Genomic DNA, 26,133 nt, shown 5'->3' with positions numbered 1-26,133 from the left:
GCATTTTCTACATCTTAATGAGTTTAAAATGAAGTCCATTGTCTTAACAAAAGGGCAAAATTAATTCTTGTCTAGATCCTGATGTCATGATGGGCTTGACCTTTTGGGTAAGAATTATTCTTGTTTGATAAAAAGATCTAGCAAACATATGTTAATTGTTAAGTGGCATTATTAATTCTTTTAAATAAATGAAATAGTTGATAAAGTTTTCAACAAGGCTAGTGAAACAATCATTGACTTTATTAATGTTTACTCTTTCTCCTATCTATAAATTAGTCTGGACATACAGAGTGAAAGATGCTACTCCCTCCCCATACAACGATTCCTTTATAGAAATGTATGATTTGCATAAGTATGCTCTTTTTACAAGGGAATGGGACATTTTGCTTCTTGAGATCTCTATGAAATATCATGAATTAAATTTGTCTACACCTAAAAATAAAAAGGGTTTTATTTCATCAAATGGCTCTATCTAGACAATAATTTCCTCTCCTATGTCCACTGTAAATAAGGAGTTTATTTTTTTTGCATTTTATTTCTTCTTTTAGCCTTTGGCTTTCTTCTGTATGAAGCCAGGATTGGCTACCATATGTTCACTTTTTTTTTTTAGATAATGGGCCAACACTCTCAGCAGGTCCTTGAGTTATACTTGAGCCCCTTTCTTGGCTTCTTATAACACACTTTGGACTGTGGACAGAAAAGCACATTTTCACAAGGTCTTCAGGAATTTTTGACATAATTTCAAAAGGTAGTTTTCTCTCTTCTGGTGAGAGCTTAGAAAAATTTCCTCTTGTCTCAAAAATGGAGATCCACTCTCTTGTTCAAGACAGAGAAACATCATATATCCCTAAACACAATCAAATTTGTGAAGTCAAATATGCTTAGTTATCTTCTTAATGAAGTTGATGAAATAATTATTATGCTGATAATCAATGTTTGAAACAGGTTGCTAGCAATAAGGACTGGAGAGACAGTAGGACTTGTTTCTTAATTTCTATTTTTGATCAACATGAAGGAAGACATTTTAATCCACATTACACTTTGAAGTCATGGCAGATAGAGAAATTCAGCATATAATATATAATAGGCCTCAAAAAAGTACTTGCAGCTTGATATTGAGTATTTATATAGGAGGAAAAAATTATCTAATAAAATAGATTTCTAAGTTTGTTCCATTTTTCACACTCCAGTTCTTTTCCTACATAGTGCAATACTGTTTTAATGGCTCAGCTTGACTTTTAACCGCTCTTCTCATCGTTATGAGCTTCTACAAGTAGAATAGAGGCAAGAAACAAAAAAATACGTTAGTACTGCTTTCATTTTTGCCTAGGTTACCTCTACTGTTGCTCTTTATTTCTGCACGTGAATTTGAGTTACTGTCTAGTGTCATTTTATTTCAGTCTGAAAGTGAATAAAACTGGTGTTATGGGCTGACTCATGTTTCTCCAAAATTCATATGTTGGAGTCCTAAACCCCAGAATGTACCTCAGAATGTAACCATATTTGGAGATAAGTCATTTAAAGAGATAATACATTTAAAATGAGATCTTTAGGGTGGGCCTTAATTCCATGTAACTGGTGTTCTCATAAGAAGAGGACACTTGGACATTTAGTTCAGTGTTCCTATTGCTTTTACGGAGGGGAAGATTTTCATGTGAATGCCAGCTTGTGATTTAAACTGTCTCTTCAAAGATTTTAATTTTACTTTTTACTCAGCACCAAGGCCAGGCCAGTGTGTGTGTGTGTGTGTGTGTGTGTGGCATGTGGATTTTACTTACTGTTTATATTCATCTTTTTTTAAATTTTTATTTTTTTAAAAAAATTAAGGTTTTACTTTATTCCAGTTATCATAGAGTGTAATATTAGTTTCATTTGTACAGTATAGTGATTCAAAACTTCCATAAGGTACCTGGTGCTCAACACGGAAGTGCACTCCCTAATCCCCATCACCAGTCTCACCCATCCCCCCCACCCATATCCCCTCTGGTAACCATCCATTTGTTCTCTATAGTTAAGGGTCTGTTTATGGTTTGTCTCTCTCTCTTTTTTAATCCCGTTGCTCATTAATGTTGCTTTTTAAATTCCACATATGAGTGAAATCATATGGTATTTGTGTCCTTTAAAATAAGGCTGTAGCTTTTATTTTTTTAAAGATTTTTATTCATTTATTTGAGAGAGAGGGAGTGTGTAAGAGAGAGACAGCACGTGCAGGGGGGAGGGGCAGAGGGAGAAGCAGACTCCCTGCTGAGCAGGGAGCCAGACTCAGGGCTGGATCCCAGGACCCCTGGATTATGACCTGAGCTGAAGGCAGCCATTTAACTGATGAGCCACCCAGGTGCCAGAATAAGGCTGTAACTCTTATGAGATCCATATGTATGCAGGTGTATTCTTTTATCTGCATTTCCATGAGGGAGCGCTAGGCTTTATCATATGTTCCCTTTGTTTTTCAAAGCCAGAAAAATGGAAGCTCAATGTCACAATAATTTGGCCCCTCAACACTTGCTTTCTCTCTAAGCTTTCCACTTATTTGATTTTTGTCCTTTATTCATTCTTCAAATTCTTGCCATTTATGCAATCATCTAATTATATAAAGTGCACTTTTTCCAGTTTCAAAGTTGATTTGTTCAGTTGTTCAAACTTTCTCATGTTTGAACTTTCTCATCAAAGTATCAGAAGTAGAGGTCAGATTTTATTTTTAATGAACGATATTCCCTAAAACTTCTCCTCTTTTGTTTCATCTCCCAGTAGTAATAAAACTTTAAAATCAAAGTTTCTAAATTAATTTTGCAGTGATACTTCTTTTTCACTCCATGTAGTATTTATACGTATAATAGCATTTCAGAAATATCAAGAGTTTTCCATTACTTTTAGTTATTTCCTCTAATCCTAGTAAGGAAATCGTTTAAGTAAGAAAGAGAGTTATCCTCGACTTAATCAGTTGGACAGTAATGACTAGCAATGACTAGTAAAAAGCAATCTGTTTTAAAAAAGATTTTATTTATTTTAGAGAGGGGGAGAAGAGGAGGAGGGCAAGAAAGAATCTCAAGTAGACTCCATGGGGAGCATGGAGCTCAACACGACTCGATCTCACCACCCTGAGATCATGACCTGAGCTGAAATCTAGAGTCTGACGCTTACCTGACTGAGCCACCCGGGTGTTCCTACTACAAAGCAATCTTGCTCAGAGATTAATTGTTGCTATTATTACTTACATATATATTACTATTACTAGATTGATATCTAAGTGTGTATTGTATTTTCTGCTCACAAGACAAAGAAAAGCCAATAATACATTCTAGATGTTAGTCTGGTCCCAAGGTATAGAATATATTTATTGCACATATCTTGCCACTTTTGCCTCTCACATACATTGCAATTATGATAGGTCAATCTTGACAATTGACCCTTTAGAGGTCTTCTAAGGCTTCTTAACATGGTATACTAGGCAGGCCCTGATAATTGGTCATAGTTGGCACAGCATGTGAAACTGCCATCCATAATTCATGACTACCATGTTAGTATTTAGATTTAAAAATTCTACAGAGAAATAACCAACTCTGTAAAGGTGTCTAAAAACAAAGTCACCTCAAATTGTTAAAACCAGAACTATTTTATAAATGTACTTTTACCTCTACTGATTTATCATAAGTATTTAAACAATTATGTGACATAAGCTAGCTCTTTCACTTTTAATCAAATACAATGAAAACGTCTTTATTCAACTTCCTAAAGAATGCACTCTGGGTGACAAGCGTTGGAATATCTTAGAAGTTAAGGTCACATCTCAAATGCACATTGTTGCTGTGTCCAGGAAAACCACAAACTGGCACAGATCTGAGTCTGAGATGAGAGAATCAGTATTATAGGAGGCATCTCAGATAGACTACCAAGATTTCATTTGAAGATGCTGTAAACTTTGCAAAAAAAGCACTAAATATAGACTTGTAATGGTAAGCGTGGGTCAGGATTTAGGAAAATAGCCAAGATAAGAGGAGATGAGATTCTCTGAACTCTCTAGGGTAACTGGACTTACCTAAAATATCTCTAGGGTTACCTCTCTAGGGTAGCTGGACTTACCTAAATGATATCTCTCTTAATTAGGATATGCTTTTAAAGAATCATGAAACACTTTGTAGCTTTTGTACTGTAGAATCTAATTTTAGGTGACATTTAGAATGTCCTTCATGATACACCTCATATATACTGTGTGAAAACTCTTTGACCCTACAAAAATACCATCATTTTCAATTTCCAAGTTTATCCAAGTAGTTGTGCTACATGAGAAACAAACATCTCATCATATTGATGGATGTACTTAATAGAAACATTTTTGAGAGCTTAATTACTGTTCCTCTCATGTGTAATTAACTAAAAATTATTTTCAATTTTAGCTCCAGAAGTATATTTAAAATGCAGCTTTAGTTTGTCAAGATTCTATATGGTGTTACTATGTAATGCATTATCTCTTTTTTTGACATTTTAAAATTAATTATTCTTTCTCTACTTCATTGTGTTCCAAATTGTAGTCCTGTATTTCAGAATCAAAAACATATTATTGGATTAAAGTATTAGATATTTGAGGTCAAATCCAGATAATATTCAATCATAAATAAATCAGTCAGATAGAGAAAGACAAATACAATATGATTTTATTCACGTGGAATCTAAAAAACAAAACAGATGAACAAAGAAACAAACCAAAACCAGATTATTAAATACAGAGAACAAACTGGTGGCGGAGAGGAGGTGGAGGGGGTCGATATCAGTGAAAAAAACAGATAAATCATTGAGTATTTCCTATGATGGAGCATTGTCATAGACTTTTATGAAGTAATTGTAAATAAAGGAGACATTTTCCTTGCTCTCAGAGAGTTTATAACCTAGTAAAGAACATAGAAAATAAAACAGATAATTACAATAAAGGTTGATGTCAAAGAAAAATCTGGACTCAAGTAAGTAGAGCCTTTATTCAAAAGGATAATTGCAATAATGGAGAGAAATACTGTAATAGAAGTAGGGAGACTTTGGCAATAGGGAGAGGCTTCTGACCATAAGAGCTGAAATTATCTCAAAGGGCAGGCAGAAAATGGCTTTTCTTTTATTGAGAGGAGGAATAAATAAGGCAAGAAAGAACCACAGTGGGTGGAGGGGGAGAAAAGGAATGAGGTGGCACAATCGCAAAGTAGATGTTTTTTTACCAGGATCTATCCTTGGGAATTCTTTAGGAAGGGCTGTTCTGTGTCCCAATGCACTAGGGTAGACCAAAGCTCAGGGGTCTAGGGGAAGGAGAGAAGCTTGACTAAAGTTTGGTCAAGTCAAGTTAGTGGACATTTTGTTCTGATTGATCAGTGCAGGCAAAGAGTTGAGCTCATTGTTTATGAGACAAAGAATAGGCATCTGGAGGGACTGGGTCTGGTCTTGTCCTAGGTAAACAAGAAGGACTATCCACAAGTTTTAACTAAGTCATATGGGTATGGGCAGTTCTTTGCACTAAATCATTTTCCAGAACACAAAGGGTGGGAGGATTTCTTTAACTGTCACTATTTTCCAGGAACACAGGACTCAGGTAAATTTGTTCGTGTGATTCTACATTGTCCATAATAAAAGCTATGATGGCAGAATTGCAGAGTCCTATGGGAACATAAAGATGGAGTCTGGGAGGAGGTGAGTCCAAGCTCTGATTCTAAGAATTAGTAGGACTTAAAAAGGACAGAGGGATCCGTGAATTAAAAGGCAAAGAGCATATCATTTATAAGCAGAGTAAATGACCTAGTAAATTGCCTGTTTGGAAGAATTAAAAATACATTCTCCAGGGATTCGTGAACTTGCACAATTGGATTTTCAGTTTGTGTGTGTGTCCTTGCAAATGTAGCTTCACTTAACCAGAGGCGTTTGGGAACCAAGAAGTGTTTGATGCTTATTCAGAAGAGCTAGCCAATGGCAGGCCTCCAGCCCCTGATACTGAGGGCTAACAGGAATTACATGGGCACTAAGGCTGGAGATCAAAGCACAGCCCAGTGTTAGGTAAAGCAAGGAACATAAACATGGCTGAGGCATAGGCAGTGAAGGGAGAAAGTAATGGAATTTGGGCTCTCCAGCATGTTAGCTCCTGTTGGTGTATTGGGGGGAATGTATAAAGGAAACATTTATTCCAAGACCCTTGTTCTATTGTTATGACTCCATCTCCTAAACGATCTCCTGCTTCATTCAGATTAACTCAGGATTCCAGGCAGCATTTTGCCGTCAGTGATGATGGTCAAGCATGGTGGCGGATGGTTCGTATGTATTATACTCATACAATCCTTCCAACGACTTTTTGAATTAAGCACCATCATTATCTTCATGTATTTAGAGGTGAAGAAAGTGGGAATAAAGAAATTAAATGACTTGCCCAATGTCAGGCAAACACAAACTCAGGCAATCTTGCTCCTGAGTTTGATCTCTTGAGCACCACAACCGTGTGGCAAGTTGGCATCCACACACCGTGTGGCCCAAAGTCAGAGAGGCAAAGGAATTCACACTGGACTTGTAGGGATGTGATCAATCCTTTCCAAATGCAAATGGTTCTTGATTGATTCCTTTTTTTTAAATTAAAAAAAATTTTTTATTATGTTATATCACCATACAATACATCATTAGTTTTTGGTGTAGTGTTCCATGATTCATTGTTTGCGTTTATTCCTTTATCATCAAGACTTCAGTGCTCATGTTTCAACTCTTTTCTGGCCCTGAGAGGAAGATAAAAAACTTTGAAAACCCCTAAAGGGAAGACAAAGCACTGGGAAGAGAAGAATGCAGAAAGGCAGGACTTCCACACCCCCCACCCCCACCCAAAGTGCAGTTTATGTTGGGCTCAGTCTGAGGTGTGAATTTAAAGTCAGTTTGCTGCATGCCACAGCTTTTGCTGCTAACAGGGACAGGATGGATGGCCCTATCTCTGATTCTCACAGTGTCTCCTGAGTAGTAAATCTGTGCTGATATATTATCTGCATTCCGTTTCAGCAAATCATCAGCCTTTTAAAACTCTGAAGTAGTACTTTGTGTCTGAAGACAAAAATGTCTTAGGATACTTTTTCCCCTTGGAATTTTATGGAAGTCAAGTTTTTAAACAGCTGATCCCTCAAGAGTTACAATGATATGCATCACTGTCAGTCAACTGACTGAGCTACTGACTCTTGGGTTTGTTTTTCTCTTTCCATGAGACTCTTTGAGAATGCTTGAACACAATCCACAGAGTTCTAGTGCCTTTACTTTTATTTTAAAGCAACCTTGATTTGGGGGCATAACAAGAGAGAGTCTGCTCTAAGCTTTAAGAACTCCTTCATCTAGCAACCATTGGATGGAAAGAGGTTTCCCACCAAGATGGTTTTAATATTTTTTTCTTCTGCACCTACTCCTTACTTAGGCCTTAGAAAAATCTGATGTTTGATGCTAAAAACCATTATAAAAATGTAATTTTGTCCATAGAGGAGGCATAATCACAGGGAGTCTATGTTTGTGCTAAATAACTCTTTTATAGTTTGAGCTTATTCCTGGCCCCCATATACATATCAAAAATGCTTTACTATGTCTTGTCGGTGACTTTACCACTCTCATTGAGCTTGCTAAACATCCCTGCCCTTAATAGCATATTGCCTCAGGAAGTTAAAAAAAAAAAGTACAATCAAGTCTAGCAAAATGACACTGTTGCTGCAGAAGGAACACTCCTCAGCTATCAGCAGCTTACTTGTTCTTTAAAATTAATATTTATTTGACATAGAAGAATTATAGAAAAATATAAGAAAGAATGTAATACTCACTTAGCTACTCTCTACCACAATTAACAATTGTTAGTGTTATATTTGCTTCAGATCTTTAAATAAAAATTTACATTTATGGGCACCTGGGTGGCTCAGTTGGTTAAGAGTCTGCCTTCGGCTCAGATCATGATCCCTGGGTCCTGAGATAGAGTCCTGAGTCCAGCTCCCTGCTTAGCAGGGAGTCTGCTTCTCCCTCTCCCTTTGCCCCTCCCCCCTGCTCGTGTGTACTCTCTCTCTCTCCCCTTCACACTCTCTCAAATAAATAAATAAAATCTTAATAAAGAAATTTACATGTGCATATATATTTATATAAAGTTGAAATTTCATTTATCCTCTATCTCCAAAATTTTTCTTCACCTCCACGTCCCCAATCTCCTGGCAACCACTGTCAAAAATATAATGGGTTTCCTACTAAGTCAGTTTTTATACTCTTTCATATACCTACAGGTGACCATAAATAAGGTATATTTTCGCCTGTTTAAAAAAAAAACCAATAGATAAATTGTATATATCATCGTGTAGTATTCTTTTTCATATAACATTTTGTTTTTGAGATCTGTATAATACTCTGAGCTTTTTACAATCACTAATGTCTTTTTAAGACAAGCATTGATAGTGTTAATAAATGGGCTCTGCAATATTGTTATTAAAAATAGCATTAAGCAGGTAGATTTGCTGCAGGTAAGAATTATAAAAAGAGCATAACAAGAAGTGTGACTCAACCACGAAGCCGAGATGGAGGGGCCACAGATGCAGTGTTCCATAATAATGCTAATTATTATAAAAATGCTGACTTGAAGTATATTTTAGAGGCCACCTGCTGAAGAAAGTATTTCTCTCACCATGCTCTAATAGAGGGAATCTCCTGGGGTGGTGATCCCCATTTGCCATATCCTCAGGCTCACTTTGCCCAGCTTTTGAAATGAGAAGGACAGAGTCTCACTGCAAATGGTGGCTTATACACACCGCCCATCATTGAGAGTGACCACCACGAGGCACAGAGATGCTAAAGCATATATTGTATGTGCCTCCATCTGGCCAGCCTGTTTTAGATGCTGTCCTTTGGAAATCATGATGTATCATGGATACAGTCTTAATGTGAATTCTGTTCAGAGAAGGCCAGGAGCTCAGCCTCCCCATATGAAAAAGGGATGGGAGCACCTGGGTGGCTTAGTCAGTTAAGTATCCAATTCTTGATTTCAGCTCAAGTCATGATCTCAGGGTGGTGAGATAGAGCCCTACGTTGGGCTCCATGCTCTGTGGAGCCTGCTTAAGATTCTGTCTCTGTCTCCCTCTGCCCCTGTCCCTGCTCATGTGCAAGTCCTCTTTCTCTCTCTCAAATAAATAAATAAATAAAATCTTAAAAAAAAAAAAAAAAGGAATGTCGGGCCCACCTCAAAATGTTCACAAAATATTTGTGAAGACTTACACATACATATTATTTTTACCAGCTGCAAATGTATTTCTGCAGATTTGACAGGGTATCTCCATTTGCCTAAAGTTATGTTTTCTGCTGAAATGTTGAGAGATGCACCACTCCAGGCGGTGATAGGTGAATAACCCACATCTCATATCTCAGATGACCTTATGAATTTTAAATTGAATTTCAACCTTTCTTGACATTTTATAAGAATTATTTCCTCAGAATTTTATTATTCTTGAATTTGAGTTGCTGAAATGCAGGAGAAAAAACAAACCTAATTCATCTACTAGAGTTAAAAGTTCAGAAACTAGAATTTTTCATTTGAATATGGATGGTCAAGATGGTACCCCATACTTTTTCATAAGCTTACAAATTTCTATCTACCCTTTAATACAACATCTTAAACTCTTTCATAATAGCTGCTAAGGTCTCTCTTGCCTATATGATGTGTGTCTTTCCTCTGAGCTCCTGTAGCATTTTGTTACCTTGTGATATTTTTATCTCCTAACAGTTTTGTTTTCTATCTTAGAGTTATTTACATGTTATGTATAAAATATAATCTTATTATATTTTAACTTAGTTGTGGGAAAGGACACTGTCCATTAATCGTTGCATCCTTCACAGTGTTTATCACAATACTAGACAGGTAGTAACTACCTGGTAAATATGAATCAAATGCATGAATGAGCAAATGAATGACTGAGGCCAGGCACTTTAAACAACAGTAATCTTTAAATACATGCAAGATATTGAGTCTTCTTAAATAAATAATTTTATTCAAATTGATTATCAGCTTAAATATTCTATTAGATAATCATAAAAATTATAAGGCATAGATAACATACTTTTTCAAATACCACTTATAAACATATAATAGTCAATATCAAGAATATATGTATAGGGACGCCTGGGTGGCTCAGTCGGTTAAGCGTCTGCCTTCGGCTCAGGTCATGATCCCAGGGTCCTGGGATCGAGTCCCACATCGGGCTCCCTGCTCCGCGGGGAGCCTGATTCTCCCTCTGCCTCTGTCTCTCTCTCTGTCTCTCATGAATAAATAAATAAAATCTTTAAAAAAAAATATATGTATATATGTATATATATATGTAGAAAGAAATAAGAAATAGCAATGAAAATATAGAGTTAATTAATAATGAATGGATTGCCTATTGCATGCTGGTTGCTTAATTAAGCACTCTTGCTACATCATTTATTCTATACTTAAAACATCTTATATTATAACTTTATTGTTCTTATGTTTGCCTTGTAGAAACAATTGCATCAGTACCATGTTTGAGATCATGTGTCTGAAACAGCAGAAGATGTATACAAAATAAGTAAACAAATTAAATATCAGTTATTTCTGTTACAATTCCAGTAATTGGAAGAGCATTTATTTTATAATTAGAAAAATGCAAGCAAAAAGCAACTTGTCAGCACTCCCAGAGGGTGAAATTTTCAACACAATAGTTTGAAAAGTCTGAAAACAAATTGAATTTATGTTAATTGAAGACATGTACTTATTCTCTTTGTCAAAGTTAAAAAGAAGACCTATTTCTTCATAATCCACAATTATTCCATTACTCATCAAGTTTTTTATTATTGTTATTAAGAAATGATTGTGATTGCTGGATCATACTAAGTCCAAATGCATATAAGAGCAAGCTCAGTGCATTTAGTTGTAGGTCATGTTACATTTAGCGGAAATGCTAATTTTGTGGCATGTTTGTGGCATGGGTTATCTGGGTTGACTTTGGATCTAGTCTCTATTAACCATATAATTGCATACTCATCCGATCTTTCTGAATTACAAGACCAATCTTGCTTATTTGTTGAAATATATATTTATGAATTTAAACATTTGCCCCTGAAAAGTTTACACACTTTCCAGGGCCCATGTAAATGGGTGAAATAATTGGCTAAGGAGAATCCCAGAACAATGAATGAATCACCATTTTATAGAGTGACTGCGTTTTTGTCTTTGATTATTCCTCATTGTTTTACTCAAGCACACATGTAAAAATAGTCTTCAACCTTTAATGGCTAATAATGCAATGTGCTAATGGTACTAATCATACACCACTGGGGATGGAAGAACACTTTTTTTTTTTTAGAGCTACCACAAAAGGGCAATAGAGAGTACTTTGTGGAATTTGCAGCCAATTCCAGTCCATGAGCCACCTAAGACCAGCTCATGAGCCACCTACCATCAGTCCATAAGCCATCATTTTCTCAACTGTGTCAGTAATAGTTTCTACCTCATCAGACTGTTGTGGGGATTACAGAAGATGATACATGTAAAATACACAACAGAGTTAGTACTCAGAAAACACTAGTTATTGTAAAGGATATTATTAATTGGTGTTCTATGTTTAAAGAATTTCAAACAACAGATTATTATAGTAGTATCATGACTTCACTTAAAAATTGCTAATCAGTTATAAACTATATCAATAAAAGAATGAATTATAAAGTGAATTATATCAATTCAATTTCTTGGTTTCCTAGGTCCTATGTTTTGTTTTGTTTTTTCTTTAAATGTAATGGTTGTCACATCGAGACCATCTGAGATAATCGCGGGGGAGGTCCTTAAATCTGATTTTTTGGCCTCACAGTGACAACTGCTTGATTGAGAAGTTTTGGGGTCCTTCTTCACTAATTACCTTTCTGAGTCTTACTTACCTTTTACAGTTTGAGGTACAAATGCAGTTGGAATTTCTAATCCCATAGGACTCATGATCTCTGGACAGTCTCCATTCTATTTAATCTTCGCTTTAAAAACAAAACAAAACAAAAGAAACCAAAAAAACTTCTTGCCTAAGCTTGTGGATATATATTTTTTTTTCTTGTAAGGCCTTACTGAAGGCAGCCAAGAACAGCCAGCATATACTTACCCTCTAACTCCCAGAGCTCAGGTAACCTTCCAGGTAACATTGGGCATCTGATCAATTGTAGTGCCTCTGCTTGCTATGATTTTTCAGTGTTCTAACTGTTCTAAATTCTGGGAGGCTGTGGGTCTTTCATCTGAACTTGGGCCCTCAGAACTGTGACTTTCCTAATTAGAGGGGCTAGATTTTATTCATCTTCGTATCTCCAGTGCCTAGCCCATAAGCTCAGAGTGTAAGTACTTAAATATTTTTGTGTTGTAAATGAATCATCTCGGGTTAAAGAACTAGCCATTAGATAGCTGGGTGGATCATTAGGAGAATTTTTACTTACACTTACCCATTCTGTGCTTTTTTCTCTCTCTCTCAGTTGTACAATGAAGAGGTTGGATGAGTAGCCTTTGAGTTCCAGTGTTCTACATTTCTAACAATCTATGCTTCTTCTCTCTTCTTTTCACATTCAGACAACTTCTCACAGGATAGGAAACAAAAGGTAAGAGAAGTGAAGAACAATGAAGAATATAATGCATACATTTTCTCTCCTTTTCTTCCTTTCCTTGTTCATTGACTTGTAATATATTGCTTTCTCTGGTTAAATTCTGCAAAGAACTTTCAAAGATGAGTAAAACATCATTCATGTCTTCAGTGCGCTCTATTGAAAGTTGTGAATATAGTCTTATTACCAAATTAGTATGTACTAACATTTTATGTGCCATTTTAGTGATTAGTGCAAAGTGCGAGGGAAAGAAAGATTTTACCTTCCTAATGGAGATCAGGTAAAGAATCAAGCAGAAAGAGAACATCTGAGCTGAGCACTGGAAAATAAGTAAGAATTTGTCAGGAATAAAAGTACGGAGAGGGCCATTCCAGGCAAAGGAAAAGCTTGCACAAAATACATGAAGTCATACAAATGAACGGCTTTGTATCAGGATTGAAATCCCGGTGGGGTGTAGAAAGACTGTTTTTTCAGTAAAGAATGGTAGCAGATAAGATGGAAAAGACAGCACAAAATTTGCTTGAGTTGTGGTTGGTTGAGAAAAATTATCTGTGACTTGAAAATATCTTTTCTTCTAAAGAGTTTTGCTGACCAGTTTTTATCCATTCCTTTCCCTCACATTCTTTATCCTTAGTAAAATAAACACTTGTGGCTTATGAAATTCCTTCAGGCAGGTGCTTGTTTTTGCATAACTCTCCCATGATCTTTGATTTGATTTCTTTGCATATAGGGCTTAAAAAAATTCTTGCAAGCTCATTCCAAGATTAGCATATAAGGTACTAATAAACGGTATTGCATATTTAAGACAAAATTAATAAATCCAGCTTTCTTACTGTTTTTCCCCTCAAGTGAATTTGCTGTCCCTCAGCCAGTACTACTATGAGAAGGGAAGGAGTGGGTAATAAGTCAGCATTTCCAAAGAAAAACAAAGTAAACATTTCCTCCCAGAAGGCCCATTTCAAAGTGGCATGAACATCAGAGAAATGATTTTGGAATAGAGGAACAATTTGAAAATTGGGATGGGTGTTCAGAATTACTGCCACTAAAAGCATTTGGTAAAGGGGTATCAAAGTTGTCAGCTCGGATGTAAGCAACCAGGGGTTAAGATCCATGTAATAAGTACTTCACAGTGCTGATTATCCTCCCCACCCCTTTGGCCTATTCTATTTGTGCTGTGTTATAATCATCTATCTTGCAGACCTGCCTCCTACTTCTAATTAATTCCAGACTCCAATCTCAAGAGCCCATTTCCTTTCCACCTTCAAGGAGACTGATAAATATCAGAAGGCATTTGGCCACTTCAGCCTGTGACCATTGAAGGAAAACCTTCTGGGATGCCTTGATGCTGCTGGCTAGCAGGAGCCAGATGGGAAATAAACTGGTTCAGAGACTCAGAAATGGAACTACATTCTCAGAGGGGAGAGCAAAGAAACAGCCAAATATTAGGCTTTGGTGTTTGCCTTGCACTTTTGAGCTATGACATGGTGGGGGTTGCTGTGGGGTAGGACAATAAGTGTATGAAAAGATAAAGTAGAAAAACAATCCTCAATTTGCTCTGCATCTGTTAGATACCAGGAATTTTCCAAACTAATGTGCATTTTCTCTAATGACACATTCTTATTGGCTCAACATTTAAAGATTTCGAGATTTTTCAGTATGAATCTGCCTGGCATTTCTCATTTGCAAAATGAGGGCCCTGGGATAGTCCGTTTCCAAGATCCTGTCTACAGATGTGACGAAGAACACTCCTCCAGCATACATGTGTTTCTAGCAATCCAAAGAGAGAGGGTAAATTCTTATCTCTCAGAAGTTTCTGGAAAGTTTTATGTCCAGTTTCTTATGCTTGAAAATACCAATTATCCACCACACCCAATTTCTTTAATCAAAAACACCTACAAGTATAGTATTGAGAAAACAAAAAAAATAACTTCTATGTATATTCATTCTCTGTTTTGTAGGAAAAGGAGTTCAAACTGAATATTGTCAGGTGACTTATAGCATACTTAGTACTTTCCATGACTTCACTTATGGTCTTTCTTGTTCTCATGCAGAGGTGCTCACACTCACATATCCTCTACACACACACACACACACACACACACACACACACCACACAGCTATACTAGGGAAGAGGGAAATAGCAATGACTAATTCAAATAATAAGGTAGTAACATATATATATATACACACACACATATATACATATATATATGTTCTGTGTTTCAAATAAGGCAGTAGCAGAGAGACATATATGTATATACATATAGAGAGCAGATATATATACATATACATATATATATACACAATATATATATACACACATATATATACATATTTTCTGTGTTTCAAGTTTTGTACCTAGACTAACTTCTATGAATTTACCTGTTATGCTAATCAGAGCTTTAGGAAAACTGGACAATGAATTAGTATTTTCAGTAGTTTCTTATGGTCTGAATTTATCACCCAAATAGAGAAACAGGTATCTGTTCATGGTTGAATTTCATCTCTAATTTGCTAACCTTTTGGAACAGTTAATTTCATTAGAAATAACATTTTAATTGTAGCTCATCGTTTACAACAAAGTACTTAATGACAAACAGAAAGAAAAGAATTTTGTTGTCTAATATGAAGAAAATAAGGAAAACAGAAATGAAAGGAAGATTAAGCTTGCTGGTTAGTTTGAAGAAGGCAAATGGAAATGCCCACAATTGAAGAAAAAAGGGACAAAAACAGAAAATCAGAATTTCAGTAGGAAAAAGCTTAAATTGGACTTCAGGGATAAATCCAGAAAGATCAGTATTCAAAATGAGAAAAAATTAATGAAGAAGGAGAAGAAGAAGAAAGAAGAAGAAGAAGAAGAAGAAGAAGAAGAAGAAGAAAGAAGAAGAAAATGTTACAAATTGGCCAAAGTAAAAGTAATAAGAAGATAAGAAAACAAATCTCTTTTTAAAATCTACCTGTATATAAATTGAACAAAGTAAGCAAATGAGGAGATGACAAGAAACACTAAAACCATATAAGATTCTGACATCATGAACTCCCTTGCAGATAATTTAAATTGTGTCATCTAGACTTGAATTTAAATATATTTAGTATGGACTCTCTTAGGATTACAAAGAAATATTGATTGTGCAGTAAGCACTATATGATAAACACAGTAAGAAAAAACCTGAAAGTGCGATCTAATCACAAATATGTTTCAGGTCTGAATGTTTGTGTCCTCCCAGAATTCATATATTGAAAACCTAACGTCCAGTGTGATGGTGGTAGGTGGTGGGGCCTTTGGGAGGTGATTAGGTTAAGGGTGGAGCCCTCACTAATGGAATTCATGCCTCTAAAGATAAAAGAGGTCTGAGAAAGCTCTCTTGCCCCTTCTGCCAAGTAAGGACATAGCAAAAAGATGGCCATCTGGAAAGTGAGTCTTCATCAGACACTGAATATGGTAGCCCTCAGATCTTGGATTTCCCAGCCTCCAGAACCATGAGAGAGAAATTTCTGTTGTTTATAAGCCACTCAATTTCTGGCATTTTGTTATAGCAGCCCCAGTGGACAAAAACACTGGATAAATTTTTTGGAGGTAGTTTGTTGATATTTTACTAGTCAATGAGGAACATCTAAATCCTAGTCTTTCTTCACTCCTCTTCATGCAAGGGTTCCCTGCAAAGCAAGTTCTTTTGGGGCGACTGAGTGGCTCAGTCGGTTGAGCATCTGCCTTAGGTTCAGGTCATAATCCCGGGGTCCTGGGATCCAGTCCCGCATCGGGCTCCCTGCTCAGAGGGGAGCCTGCTTCTCCCTCTCCCACTCCCCCTGCTTGTGTTCCCTCTCTCACTGTGTCTCTCTCTCTGTCAAATAAATAAATAAATAAATAAATAAAGCAAGCTCTTTCAAAGGGAAATAACAGCCAACTGGGAAATGAAATATCTTGGCAAATAGCTGGTAACTCCCAATGGATGTATCTGATGAAGACTCTATTAGAAACTGGGAATCAAGTCTAAGTGAGCCATTCTGCTTACGGCACCCTGTGAGATTACTTGTTTTAATGATTTTAGCAGATGCACCCCAGCTTTAGGCATGGAAGTTGAGTAACGCACAGGGAGAGACTGTGACTCTTGTGCCCTATGCAGATACGTTCTACCTCATTTGCCTACTTAGGGGCACAGAGAACAAAACCAGAATGTATGTTTCATGGCTGTTGACCTTTAAAGGTCAGTAATCCAACACACTAGTAAAATGCCACCTCCACCCCCCCATCTTTCTAAACTCATAGAGTTTAGAAAGTAAGCAAATGAGGAAATGACAAGAAACACTAAAACCATATAAGATTCTGACATCATGAACTCCCTTGCAGATAATTTAAATTGTGTCATCTAGACTTGACTATGCACTGGGGTCAAGGCACAGGGAGAAGATAGTCAGCATTGCTTACCTGTATAGTAAATTAGAAAAAAGAGATTGAACATAATAAATAGAGAGAAATAGTATAGACCAAGACATGAGAATGAAAGTGGTATATTTAGGGAAGCACGACAGGTCAAACTCCCTGCAGAGCCCTGAAGACACAGCAGATAATCTGCCTTACAGGTAAACACACACTGTGTGTGTTGAGTGATTGCAAAACAACCATAAAAGGCTATTTGTTGGGGCCCATGGATGGCTCAGTAGGCTGAACATTTGACTCTTGATTTCAGCTTAAGTCATGATCTCAGGGTCATGGGATTGAGCCCCGCCTCCCGCTCAGCACTTAGTCTGATTGTCCCTCTCCCTCTGCTCCTCTCCCCCACTCGTACACTCTCTCTCAAATGAATAAATACATAAAATCTTTTAAAAAAGAGACTATTTGTTTCCTTAAAATTGTCATTTCTGTTCAGTGAATTTTTGATGCTCCTTGAAGTGCATCAAAGCCTTTACTGCTACTGTTAGAATTTTCCTGTGTACATATCAATGGAGACGTTTGCCCTAAATATAATGCAAAGTTCAAATGAGCATTTCCAAAACATTTAGATTTAAAGGGTCAGGAAAAAATCAACAATAAAAATATTGGGGGGGGTAATGACATAGGTGGTTACCTACATTTTATTATAAGGAGTACATTAAAACAAATTTGCATATAATAACATCATTATGATGTAATGAGCAATGGGTATTATTACATAAGACTGATGAATCACTGAACTCTACCTCTGAAACTAATAATATACTATATGTTAATTAAATGAATTTAAATTAAAAAAATAAGAGTTGAGGGGTACCTGGATGGCTCAGTCATTAAGCGTCTGCCTTCGGCTCAGGTCACGATCCCAGAGTCCTGGGATCGAGTCCCACATCGGGCTCCCTGCTCTGCGGGAAGCCTGCTTCTCCCTCTCCCACTCCCCCTGCTTGTGTTCCCTCTCTCTCTGTGAAATAAATAAATAAATAAATAAATAAATAAATAAATAAATAAATCTTAAAAAAAAAAGAGTTGAAAATGGGGGAAAAATAAGATCCTTATGGAATGGATATTTTACTATGGATAGAATTAGTTCATGAATTTATATGTGAACGAGTGGATAAAGTTTTCCCTAGATAGTTGGACTTTGCTTTTTGCTGTGCATACATAGTATAAACAGTATATATCTTCTTTTTCAAACTGAGGAGCAAAATAGGATCAACAGAAAATCATGAGTAAAGTAAACGTCAACTAGATAAAAAGTCTTTTAGTCAATGAAGGGGTTTTTTCTTGGAAGTTTTTAGCCAAATACTTCCCAGATTATTTAGGAAATAAAATGAAATCTCAAAGATACTCATGATGTTTAATCATTAATGATAGGTCAATGAATGGTGTCTTGATGTTAAAGAAAGAAAATCTGGCAGAGGCTCTTTCTATAAATCATAAATTAAAGAGTACTTGAGAATTCAAAACCAGTTGGTCGATTTTCATGCTTATGGAAAAATTTATTTTAATAAAAAATCAATCTGGGAGCACCTGGAGCACCAAATGTTAAGTAGCAGTGAATACAGATTTGTCAGAAACAATTGCTCTCAAGTAACTCTAAATTTTGTCTCTGTCTAAATAATTTACTTTGTAAATGGGGAAGAATTGGCACAAGTAAATAGCATCCACTTCTATTTTAAAAAGATATAATTAAAATATATCAAAATAATTATAGAAAAAATATGGTCAAATTGAACAGAATGACACTTGTATTCCAAGTTTCCGATTGCATCTAAACATGTAGAAATCATTGAAATTTAACCAAAATACGTACAAAACAAGTGATGTCAGTATCTCTAACAATGTACAATGTTGAACAAAGATTACAGATTTCTTTAAAACTTCATTTCACTAAATTTTAAAACAATATTTTGTACATTTATAATTGTTTTCTTTCCATGAAACAATTGAAATCAAAGCGTAATTACAAAATGCTTTTTAACTTCACAAATCTATTATTTTAGTATCAATTGGTGAACAGTACTGATGAATTGGTTTGCATAGATGCTGATATTATTCTGGGTATAGAACCCTGGGAGAAACATGAATGATACCACAGACTATAATTTTTATTTTTTATTTAGTGCTTTCTTTGAATGTATCAGTCCTCAAAATTCTCACATCTATTTTATTTATTCCCATATCCACTGGTCTTAAAACCAATCCATATTTCACCTCCTGTGATCCTGTCTCCCACTGGTAATATTTTACACTTGGATAGAACACTTGAAAAATGCTAAAACCATTACATATGTAGTCTACCCAACCTCTCTGCTGTTCTCTCCATTTTACAGATTTTACATAAATGGGTCTCTGAAAGATTGAATTGGCTTGGCCAAATTCACATCGTAATAAGGCGATATGGTATTTATTTGGGGTGTTATTATTAGAACTTTGTTGCCCTGCCAGTTCATCCCATCGAGCTAATTTAAGCCTTGTTCTTGAAGATAGAGGAGGTGAAGGGAGGAAGGCATGCTTCCAAATGAAACTTGGGGTTCTGGAGGAACCTGCCCAGTCCATATTTTATCAGTTCGCAGGTGCCACCTAGAGGTAAAGAAAATGAAAAAAAAAAAAAAAAAAGCCATTGTTTTCCACTTTTGTCTTAAAAGAAATATCTGTTTCAGAGAGAAAAGAAACAACTATTGTCCAAATTCTTACCTTCAAGGTATAAAATATCACAACTGAAATAAAGATTATAGAAAGAAAAATTATTGAGTAGATTTTTATTAACTGTTAAATTCTCTTCACTGAATGTTTACTTTTAACTTTTCTTTCATCCAAGCATGTGTTTGCTTGGTCCATTTTTAAGATCTCTGATACACAAGTTTTAACCAATTTCTTCTTTTTTCTCAAATTGAAGCTTCTTTTCCTATTTGTTGAAGTGTCTACTCTCTGTCATTTATATTTGTTCTGTCCCCTTAAGTTTGTTTTGATGTGTCTTTTAAAAGAACCATATGCTATTTCACTTTATATGTATCTTGAATCAACTCTTCATAACTCCAGATTCTTTTAAGTATATGGCTTTTTGGTGCCCAAACTTGTACTTTTAACGTTGTAAAAGCATGAGCACTATAGAACATAGGATAAAAATTCTTTTTTTTTTTTTTTAAGATTTTTATTTATTTATTTGACAGAGAGAGACACAGCGAGAGAGGGAACACAAGCAGGGGAAGAGGGAGAAGCAGGTTTCCCACGGAGCGGTGAGCCCATGCGGCGCTCAATCCCAGTACCCTGGGATCATGACCTGAGCCAAAGGCAGATGCTTAACAACTGAGCCACCCAGGCGCCCCTAGAATAAAAATTCTTAAAGAGAGTTTTATCACCTTGTCCGGATTAGCTACTCAATGTCAACAACTTTAACTTCCCATATGAGTTATTAGAACTTGTAAATACTAACCTAAAATATGAGAAACTGTTTATTTTGAAATAAAATTGAAAATTTAAACTTAAAGTTCTGATTAGAAGTACAATGATAATGAGCAAAAGATTTATTTTAAATGGTGACTTGGCATTTCTTTCTTTTGTTTCTTAAACAAAGGAATAACTTTACAGTAAAGAATGCGAAGTGCCCTGATCATAGTAGAGTTGGGTGAACGGTTCATAATGTTTGCTCATGTGTTAACAATCGAGATCAAGATGTAGACCACTTCTAACACCCCAAAAGGCTTCCTATGTTCTTTCCCATTTAATATTGTCTATCAGTGGGAACTACCATTTTGATTTCTAGAGCCATAGGTTAGTTTTGCTTATTACTGAATTTCATAAAAATTGGGTCCTAATGGATAGCTTCTATTGTGTTTGACTTTTGTGCTCAATATTTTACATGTGAGATGTAACCATTTTGTTTCATGTGGTTGTGGACTGTGCATTCTTACAATGTGTAATATTTTGAAAGTGGAAATCATGATTCAACATTTACATTATTTGTAGCAAAACATGAGAAAGATAATATATGTTAATATTGCTATGTTAATATATATGCTAAACAGTTTATGATAATAAAATCTTGGAATTAAGAAAACATATTTTACAAGAGCACTTTTAACATGATGCTCTTGCTTTGTGTTTCATTTTCTGTTGTTTTATAATTTTCTTTGATTTATTGTAATAAAGTACTTCCTGTTTTGCTTACTTCCTCTCTCGACTAAAGTTATTATTTTCATTTTTCTGGGAGAAACTATGAAAGGATTGATTGTTCCCCTGAGTTCTATTTTAAGATTTACTTTCATTTATAAAATGAGATGTGTTCTTTATATGTTGTTTATGTGTAGTAGTTACAATACATGAAATTATCAGTGATTAATTAACTAAAGGATAAAAGAAAATAATTACTTCTAGTTTTCACAGCTGGATTGTAACTGAATTCTTAACATGCATTATGAGAATTATTTAACATACTTGTTAGACCGTAAGAAATACCAATATTCAAAAAAATCATTCTGATATAAAACAACAATGACTAACAATCCAGACAATATTACTGATGAAACCTTATTGTCAAAGATAAAAACTATTATAATGAACAAATAAAAACTTAGACTTGATCAAAATGAGGGAAAAATAAGACAGATTATGCTTTAAACTGCACACAGTTCAAACTTTGACCCAAGAAAATTAAACTATGCAGAAAAAAAATTCCTAAAAATTTACTCAAAATGGGAGAAGTTATATTTGGTGAACTCAGATGTCATTTAATAAATTGATAAATGTTTTATTGCAAAATACATTCAGAAAATAATTTATCCAGAAGAATGTTTTATAAACTTCAAGTAGGAAAAATTGTAAATTACCAATCGGAAATTATTTCTAGAGCAAACAACTAAAACCTGCTGAAACTGGTGAAACGTTTGTTTTACGTAACAAAAGTGTAAGTTTAGACTAAGTTTGGTTTGTACAGCAATACTGAACAGACCCAACCTCCTTTTATTTTCGTGCTCCCAAGACTTGTAGTAGTCGTATATTTTATTCTTCAGGATGATAAAATAGCTGTTGATTCTCCAGTAATCCTGGCCATATACAAGGTAGAAAAATAGAGAAGGAAAAGGGCACAAAGGACAAAAACCAAAGCAGCATTCTAGCTAAGTCTATCCCTTGAAAAGAGTTCTCCCGTAATGCCCCTCTGTATCTTCCTCTTCTATTTCGTTGGCCGGAAGTAGATCGCAAGGCCACTTTTAGCTGCAAGACCAGCTGGACAAATGAGTAGTGCAGTTTTTCCATCTGGATAATAGAGGAATGCAGAGGAGAAGGGGACTCTGAATGATTCGGGGCAAGCATTTCAGTGCCTACTATACGGTTGCACTGTTCTCTTTGGAAATTTGAACAAAGGATTAAATTGGCCAAATTTTTCCTTACATTAAAAAAATTGTATTAAAGTTTGAATATTTTTTTCTAGATTTCTTTTATAAACAGAGTAAAAAAAATATTCACATTTCAAAGTGGCAGAGTAGACACTTCTGCTGGTCCAAATGATGGGCACAAAATGGGGACAAGTTTCTAAAACATTTGCTAACCATAAAAAAAAAAAAAGCAGGATCTGAAACTTGTTTAGTGATAATCAATGAAATTACACTGAGCTTCAGAATCCATGAAAACAAAGTATTTAGAGAAATACTGGAAGCCATGGTAGATTGTCTTCCCATAATAATGCATCAGATATTGATCGAAGGCTACTGATTTCTCCTGAATGCTAATTATCTTTTAATTTTGTAGCTGTTTAGTGCCCTGTATCTTGCGTACATGGAGATAATATTTTGTTTAGTTTCCTTGTTTGTGACAAACTCAACTCAATCTTGTATGACTTGCTTTGTTGACTTTCTCCGTGTTGACATACACTGCTATCTCAGGTTTTCTGTTTGTTTGTTTTGCTTTCATGACACCTTGCAAGTAAGTGATGGTAGAAAGATAATAATTTTATTTCCTTAAAATTTTTATAATCTTTATATTTATCCTATCCTTAGAAGCCGTTCAATTTTCTTTTGTTAAGGACATGATGCTCTGTACTAATCTATTTCTAGCTGGTGTTTTTATTTTAAGGTCTCTGGGATTCATTTCTGCTACTAGCACTCATGGAGAGAAGCAGAGTATTTCTTTACCTAATTTCACAGCAAGTCATTAAATCTTCTTGAGATAGTTTTGAAAGATGTATTATTTCCTATATTGACGTTCATAGATGTGCACCATTGATACTGAATTTAATAAAATTTGAAGAAACGTATGAGGAAATATCCTTTTCTTAAATTCTAGTGACACCTAATAAAAATCATATGTATGCATAATAACAGTATTTGGTTTAAATAATCACTATTTGAAAGGATTATTGAGTCCATAGAGTCAAATGGATTTTACAAAAATTTCTTTTTTTTACTGCTGACAGATTTTTTTATTTTACCCCAAGCAATGAGGGGCCTTTATTAGATATGAAGGGGTTTTTTTCCCCCTAAAGTATTAATTAGAGGAAACATTCTGGCATTAAATAATATGGTTTTCATATTACTGCTCATTTGAAGGTTTTTAAAAATGGCATTACGTATATAAAGATTTATGTTTTTTCCAAAGGTCAATGAATCCAGAACCTGGAGAATATGAATTAATTTTAGGGATTTTAACAAAGGCTATTAATATATGCCTTGTCACTTCCAGGATTCATTCTGTATCTGAGGCAGCATTAAATACCAAGTGACGTCTCTTCATAGATCCAGTAAGAAGTAACATGGAAAAAAGTAGGGGAAAAAAAAGAAGCAAAAACTAGAATTGTTTCAGGCACTCAAGGGCTACAGCTTAAATCTTGCATTCAGTGAAAAGTCCCAAATGTCCTGCTTGTGTGACGAGTCCTTAGAATATATATCATGAATGTGTATATGTGTTCATAAGTGTATGTGAGAGCATGTGGGTGGTAAACATAGGGGTTTTGTGTGCATAAGGGACCTGGCGCTCTAAAAAAAAAAAGTGGTTAGATATACTGGGGAAGATGGTCATCCTCCAGTGCCAGGCTATCGAGATGCATAAATCACCTGTTAAGCCTCCAAACAATATCTTGGTTGGTAAAGAACCACAGATTGGGAATTCACAACTTGGGAAGAAAGATCAGTAGGATACATAATGGTTCATTCCTTCATTTACCCAACAAATAGCTGCAAGGGTATAGCAAGGAAAAAGTTGACAAAATTCCTACTATCCTGGGCTTATATTCTAGTGGGGGTTGCAATCATTAAGACAAACAATCCAAATAGACTGTGTATTAGATGATGATACATTCTATGAAAAAAACATACAGCAGAGAAGGGAAGAAAGGAGAGTGGACTGAGAAAAAGTAGTTGTAATATTAGTTAGAGTGATTAAGTCTGCAATGAAAAGGTGGCATCTGAGTAAAGCTCTGAAAGAGGTAAGGGAGTAGGCTTTGCTGGTATCTAATGAAGAGAATTCCTTTTCTTTTTAATAAAGATTTTATTTATTTATTTGACAGATAGAGAGCACAAGTAGGCAGAGCGGCAGGCAGAGGGAGAGGGAGAAGCAGACTCCCCATGGAGCAGGGAGCCCCACCCGGGGCTCGATCCCAGGACCCTGAGATCATGACCTGAGCCGAAGGCAGATGCTTAACCGACTGAGCCACCCAAACCCCCCTAATGAAGAGAATTCTAATAAGAAGAAATAGTAGGTTCAAAAGCCCTATGTAGAAGCAAGCCTTGAATAATGGCTAAGTGGTCAGTGTGGTAAGAGAGGCAATAGGAAAGGCATTGGGTGGTTTTGAGTAGAGAAATGAAATGACTTGATCTAGCCAGTCATGCTCATTCCTTTGTTAAGAGTATTCTGAAGGAAGGCAAGGGCATAATAAGAGGTTTGGGCTAGAATAGGAGAGTACTGATAGAGACGATGATGGCTTGAGCCAAAGTGGTAGCAGTGAGCAGTGGCTATACTCTGAAAATAGAGTGAACAGGATTGCCTAACTGAATACAAATGGAATCCAGGAGGATACCAGAGTTTTTGGTCTGAGCAAGTGATAGGATTTTGTCATTTACTGAAATGGATAGGTTGTAGGAGTCATAGATTTGGGGGCAAAGATCAGAAGTTCAGTTTTGAACATATTATATTTGAATGACTATTAGACATTCAAGTAGAGGTACCAATTATCAGTTGGATATGTGGTCAAAAGTTTGAAGGAAGGGATAGAGAAATTGACTGGAAATATTTATTTGGAATCTAAATATCAATGATAAAGATACCATTCAAAGCCTTGAGGTGGGAAGAGTCATGAAAATAGCTAAAAGTCAAAAAACAGGAAAATTTGAACACTAAATGATATTTAACATTTGTCCCCAGAGTTTCAATTTAAAGAGAAATATTTAATAATAAATAATATACTAAGAAAATAATAAATATTAGCAGAAATGAATAATATAGTAATATGTAAATAATAAATCAAGTAAAAAGTCTCTATATGATAATATAGCAGTCATTCAGAAAATTAGTTGTTATTTATTGTTAAAAGTATTTTGGGGGGCACCTGGCTGGCTCAGTTGGAAGAGCATGTGACTCTTGATTTCAGGGTCATGAATTTGAGCCGCACATGGGTTGTAGAGATAAATAAATAAAAATTTAAAAAATGATTTTTTATTTACTTATAGTTGACATACAGTGTTACGTTAGCTTCAGGTGTACAACATAGTGATTGAACAAGTCTATCCCCTGTTCACCGTAAGTGTAGCTACAATCTGTTACTGTACAACACTGTTAGAATACCATGATTATATTCCTTAGGCTGTATCTTTCATCTCCATGATATATTCATTCCATAACTGGAAGCCTGTATTCCCACTCCCTTTCACCCCTTTTGCCCATCCCCCCCCACTAACTGACAACCACCAATTTGTTGTTTTTAGGAGACAAAAAATGTTTTGAGGAAGTTTCTCAAAATACTAAAAGCAGAACTACATCTAATGAAAATATCTTATTTCAGACATTGCTGCTATAAACATAGGGGTGCATGTACCCCTTCAGGCAGCAATGTCCACAATAGCCAAACTGTGGAAAGAGCCAAGATGTCCATTGACAGATGAATGGATAAA

Source organism: Leptonychotes weddellii, chromosome 8 (genome assembly GCF_054177405.1).
Source record: "Leptonychotes weddellii isolate Sample4059 chromosome 8, ASM5417740v2, whole genome shotgun sequence".
Lineage (NCBI taxonomy): Eukaryota > Metazoa > Chordata > Mammalia > Carnivora > Phocidae > Leptonychotes > Leptonychotes weddellii.
The sequence above is the reverse complement of the archived record's forward strand: the minus strand, read 5'-3'. Positions refer to the sequence as shown.